This window comes from Ostrea edulis, chromosome 4 (genome assembly GCF_947568905.1).
Source record: "Ostrea edulis chromosome 4, xbOstEdul1.1, whole genome shotgun sequence".
Taxonomy (NCBI): domain Eukaryota; kingdom Metazoa; phylum Mollusca; class Bivalvia; order Ostreida; family Ostreidae; genus Ostrea; species Ostrea edulis.
In genome coordinates, this window is record NC_079167.1 from 82,829,678 (window position 1) to 82,836,286 (window position 6,609).

Here is a 6,609-nt window from a genome sequence, read left to right on the forward strand (position 1 = left end):
TATGTTAAATGAATCAAATTCTTAATAAGTTTTATTGAAACACTTCCTTTATTATCAATTCGAGCATAATTATGACGCATCCCCTCCCTCCCATGAAGTCACCTTTGTTAAATCAAGAAGTAATAGGATTTGTACATTTTGTAACCTAAATGAGTTAGAAGACGAATTTCATTTCATCTTAAAATGTCCTTTTTATAACGGTTAAGAATTAAATATATCAAAATATTTTATTACAAGAAACCCAATGTACTTGCTACGACATATTATTCACGTGTATTGTTATATGTATGTTGAAATGCATTAATTTTATATACTCAAAATTGTATCTGTATGTCTACTCACCCTCTACTATCTTATTTGTATATATTTGTAAATATTTTGTATTTATAACCGATGAGCTGTATAGCTTAAGGAAAAAAGAATCTGTTATATTCAAATACAAAGCTTCTCGCGTTCTTCTTTTTGAGAGTTACTCTCCCTGAGAAGCGTCTGTACAAACCTAACGAATGTCGTGATAATTGTTCTCTAATCAGCACAGCTCAGCTATTCTACTATTGAATTGTAAATAATCAGCCTAAAGGACAATGACAGTCCCCAGGAAATAAACATCTATTATATAAGTTTATATAAACAGCATGGTTCTTGATAAGAACATCACAACAGAGTAAATGAGAAAATATCCCCCCTGTGGTCTAAACCCTTTCTTACTTTTTGTGTCTTGCCTCGCCGATGTCCTCAAGCATTAAATGTTTATTTTTTGCCATCAATTGGCCTAATTGACTGATTGGCTATTGTATTCACACTGTTGCGAGCTATCAGATCAATGAAGGCATAAAATAAGTATCCACGCTAATATGATAACGGTAAGAATTGTTCATCGATATTGGCAGTTCAAATGGTTGTTTTTCATGAAGTGCGTTTTATTCAGGAACCTGGATTCTGCTCGGTTCTTACTCTCAGGGTGGTGAAAAATGGCGTAGATTCAGAATTCAGACACCGTAAACAAAAAAACCAACAAAAACAAAAACAAAAAAAAACAACCAAAAAAATTGCTCTTATTTTTTTTTTTTTTTTTTTTGGTATTCCGACATGAAACGACTATTTCTTATACCGATTTGCACAAACATTTTATTTATACCAAATACTTACAATTACATTAAAGTGATACATAAAGTTTTTCAATCCAAATCTGCACTCTAATTTTTCTGACTGGAAATGTTAAAAAAAAAAAAAAAGAAAGGGAGGGGGTAGTTTTAGTAGAACTGAGAAACTGCATCACATCTGTAAGTATCAGGGATAAATCAAGCGTTTGCAAGTATCGGAGTCTGTAAGCAGTGGCGGATTTAGAGGGGGGCCGCAGCCCCTAAAATTTTCAAATTTAAGGTAAATCGCGGTATCTTGTTTCGGAAAATGTACTAAACGATAAATGAAGCAATAATTTCTTCCACTCCCGGAGAAATGAATGACAAAAACTTTTGATTTCTTGAATTACTTTATTGGGAGAACTTAATTTTTTCCAAAAACCCATTAAAATTTGGGTCATTTTATTAATTTCACCTTATTAAATGATAGAAAATAGTACAAATGACTAAATAGGAGAAATATTTCAAGCCCCATAAAATCTGTAAAATCCAGGAGCTTCCGGGGGCTTCGCCCCCTGGACCCGCTGCCTCATAAAGTGGCGCCCTCCGTAACCGCAATTCCTGGATCCGCACCTGGTAAGTATGGGAAATAAATCAAACGTCTGTAGGTAGGGGGGTCTGTAAGTATCGGAGATAAATAAAACTTAGTTAAGTATCGGATATAAATCAAACGTCTGTAAATATCGGAGTCTGTATAAGTATCGGAGTCTGTATGTATCGGAGTCTGTAATTATCAGTCTGTAAGTCCCGGAGTCTGTAAGTATCGGAGATAAATAATGTGAAGCTGAAGTGGACAGAGTTCCTTTATATGAAATAAAATATGATTTATCGCACACTTTAAAGAAAGGTCGTTATCATACAGAGTCGTTTACATGTAATTTAAAAAAAAATAATACTCTTCTGGAATGTAATATAACTAGCTGACTGACAAGCGCGGGGAATTCTGGGAAATTACTGAAGTAGTTTCAACATCTAAGCATTAAATGTTCATATTCTTTGACATCTATTGTGTGAAGATATTCTTTATATTACGTGCGTTATTCAGTTTATCTTCACATCAGCTGCTGTAGCTGTAGTTCTATGGGTAAAAATGAATTGGGACAGACCAGAAATTGGAGCCCCCCCCCCCCCCCCCCCCCGAGCAACAGATCTGTAGCTACATTTGTTACAATCTGATTAAAATACATATCTGCGCTGTGCGCTATTTGATAGATCTGTATTTTAATCAGATTGCATTTGCTAGCACAGTGCTTAATAACGACAACTTCAAAACACGTTATCATATGAATCCAGTGCTATGTGTGTGGACACTGTAAAACTCGCCGACACGACAACTCAAAGAAAGACAAGTGACCGACAGACAACTCATCGACAGAATATAATATACCGACACTGACCGACACATATAAATAAATTATATATATCACAGGCACCTGAAGTATGGATATTACTACCCCCCCCCCCCCCCAATTTTTTTAATAAACATTTTTTGTGGCAATAATTTCTCTGAAATATGTTATTTCTCTGTCTATCTCATTCCTCCTTCGATTTAAGTAATCGTTTCACGCTTTTTGTAAGCTTTGGAGATTGGTCTTCTGTGGTATAATGTATTTCATTATACCGGTGGAAGGTCAACACATTTCAGAGAAATTATTTGCCACAAAAAATATCCCCCATAAAGGGGGGGGGGTGGGGTAGTAATAATATTGGAGATTTGGTCATGTGACCAAACCGGCTAGTCAAACAACATGGCCAACAGAAAGTCGTGTGTACAGTTTTATTTTTCTTTGCATAAATCACCATTTCATCAATCAAGTTTGATACGTAAAGTTATGTACGAGTCCCTCGAGGTACGGAAGAAAGGACTCTTTAGTCCATTCTCTACATTCTGAAACAATTTTTAGAATTATACCGTTTCTTTTAACATCTTTCTTTTTTAGAACACCGCAAGCTTCGCCCATTACTGCCGATCTTTTAATCATTTCGGACCGAGCTTGTTAGATGATTTGAGGGAAGCGATTTTTTTTTATATTACTTTAATTCACTGAACACATAGCACAACACAGAAGAGATAATTTACTCTTGTCGGTGAAACGTCAATTCCGCGAAATTTTACGCTTCGGTGAATTTCACTTTTGTCAGGGAACGGTCTTTCGGCGAGGTGTCCGAGACCGATAATCTAGCCCTCCCGTATTTTTTTTTTTTTTTAAGAATTTGTATTAATTGGGGGGGGGGGTGTCAGAAAGGAAAAAAATTGAAGAGGGTACATTATTGCAGCTATGTGTGTATTTATATGCAGTTATCACTTATCACCAGTCAGGACAAAGCTCTAAATATAACTTATTAAGATGCAGAAACTTTATTCTAATCCACAACAATAGAGCCTGTATTTCGTTTTGAAATCAATACATGCATTAAATGTGAAGGCAACTGAAACAGGGATGAAATATCAGAAGTAAACGCATACTGTACAATAAGTGTATTTATGATACGTGTACATGTAGTGACCTTGTACCTCAGGAGAAGGTTTATATACACAGACTCTGACTGCCGCCTAATCCTATTGTGTTACACACAATGCAATATTTTACAATCAATCTAGATGTGTATAAGAATGAGAAGGCAACGTAGGAAAAATGCAGATATCAAGGATAGACCTGCATAAAAATAACACAAAGGATAAAACCTAGAGGAGACTGGCTCAATCTACTGGTTAGTGATCTACGGGAGCGGATCAAAGGGTCTGATTTTAATCAGATTGGTTATTGGCTCAAAAGTTAGAAATTGGCGGGAAAACACACGTCTATCGCATGTACATGAACGTATAAGAAAAGACAAAGGGTTGGAAAAGCACTTAGCTAAGATTATTTGATAAACTGTTCCAAATGTGAACGGCCTTACATCGTAATGATTGGAAACCGTTGCCTTGTAGCTTTAACTATACATTTTTGAACTTGTGCCCAATCCTATTGATATTTTGTCAATGAAATATACTCAATTCAATTCATAAAAATCGTAAATATTAAAAGATTTGAAACCGCGATTTGTATTTCACACAACAAATACATGTATATGGTTTGAACTTTGCCGTCATCAGCTTTCATCAATTTGAAGATTTCACTGTCATGCTCGAGGACAGAGCGTAGAATTTTACAATGAAGACGCTCACACGACGAGCTATTTATGGAGCACCAAATTAACGTAAACACAAATAATTGAAGATATCTTTAATTATTTGAAAATATCATCAATTCACTTGATACGTGCAACAATCAAATAAAGATCTCCTCAAATTATTAATGATATCTTCAATTCTGAAATATTGCGCACATTAATTGAATTGGTGATATCATTAATTATTCTGCTGAATGATGCACGCTACAATTGAATTGTTGCTCTCTTTAAATGAATTGATGATATCAACAATTGAATTGAAACGCGCTACAATATCAACTGAAGAGAGTAATAATTTGGAATTCATGCGCGCATCAATTCAATGAATGTGCGCAATAATTGAATCATTGCTCTTCAAGTGAATTGTAGCGCACATCAATTCAATCATTGCGCTCAATAATTGATTTGTTGCTCTCTTCATTTGAATTAATATCATTGATTTGATTAATGGTTTATTATGTATAATACATAAAAGGATTGGACAACAGGCGCCTATATAAGCCCTCTCCATACAAATACATGGTCAAGGTCATACAGATATAGTTATCATATAATGATAATGAAGCAATATAATATTATATACATTGATATGTTTAACAGTTTCCATTTCTATGATAATTTACAGCTTGATGTATGACTGACAAATATAATTTAGGTATGGATATAGAAATTTACTGCACAGGAAAAAGATATAAACAAGTTGGTTCTGTGGTTTGAAAATGAAAGATTTTAAGAAATTAAACAAATCTATTTGTAGACAAATAAATTCATGTACAATTCTGAAAATTGCAACATTTTGGTTATAACTGAGATTATTGTCACCATACAAAATAAGTTCTAAAGATTAAAGGTAAGTGTAAATCATTAAAACTTTGTATCAGTATTTGTATTTGTGTACACTATTTTGGACACTTCAGAAAAAAGTGAAGTGCTGTTTCAGGACTATTTTGACAGAAGTCACAATTGGGATTTCCCCTAAGAAAGTGCTTAAATAAATCAACATTAAGATTACTAGCTTTATTTCGCAATTGACAATGCAGTGTATTTGCTTTTCGATTGCCATAGTTAAAATAATTTTTAGGTTTGATGCAATATATACTTTTGATGACACGCTTGAAATACATTAGTGTTGGAAGACTTCGAATACTCAAGGGTAGGCCATTCCACAATTTTATAGTCGAAGGGATAAAGCTATTCATATACGAAGTTGTTTTCGCTATTGGAATGTTAAATTTTAGAGTATCCTGGTTTCTTAATGAAAAAGAGTTAGGAGGTAAAATACATGGCCAAAGTAAGTCCTGCAAATATTGGGGGGTCAATCCATGAACTATCTTGTAGAATAGCACGAGTTTGTGTATTTTCCTTATTGCTAAGATACCCCATCCAAGTTCATTATAAAGTATCCATCTTGATGAATTTACCCTTACTCACCATTGAATTATGATATTCTTATAATTCATTGGAAGACATCATTAATTATTTACAACACTTTTGTGTAAGGAATTAATGCTCGCATAAATTCTTTGCAAGAAAGCAACATTTCAGTTAAAGAGATAATTAAATGTGGATATATTGAATTGAAGATAAATCTATTGCATTCTCTAAAACAATTATTGCGTGCATCGATTGAAGAGAACAATAACTCAACTATTGCTCGCATTAATCGAATATGATTTGTGCAATAATTAGATTAAAGAGAGCAAAAATTCAATTAATGCGCGCATCTTGATTCCAAATTATTTTTCTCTTCATATTGAATTGTAGAGCGCATCAATTGTTGATATCATCAATTCATTTGAAGAGAGCAACAATTCAATATTATAGCGCTCATCAACATTCAGCAGAATAAAATTTTAATGCTATCAACAATTCAATTAATGCGCGCAATAACTCAGAATCGAAAATATTTTAAAATCATTTGAAGAGATCATTAATTGAACTGTTGCATGCATGAAATGAATTGATGATATCTTTATAAATAATTAAAGATGTCTTCAATTATTTGAGCTTATGTTAATTTGGCGCTCGATGCTCTCCGCATGTCAAGTGTCCGATTCGTTTACTCTCATCTATTAAATTAATCGGACACTTTGCTTGCGAAGATGGCACCACGGCATAGCACATTCAATTTTTTTTTTTAATGGTAGGTGCATGTGTAAAGCACCGACTGGTCGATGGTAAATTGCTTGTGCAATTGGTCTTTTTTTCTTCTTAAGAGCTTCTTGGTACCTACTGTAGGTATGTTTCAGTTTTCTATGGAACTTTTGTTTTCCGCTGCCAGTGATGCAGTAGA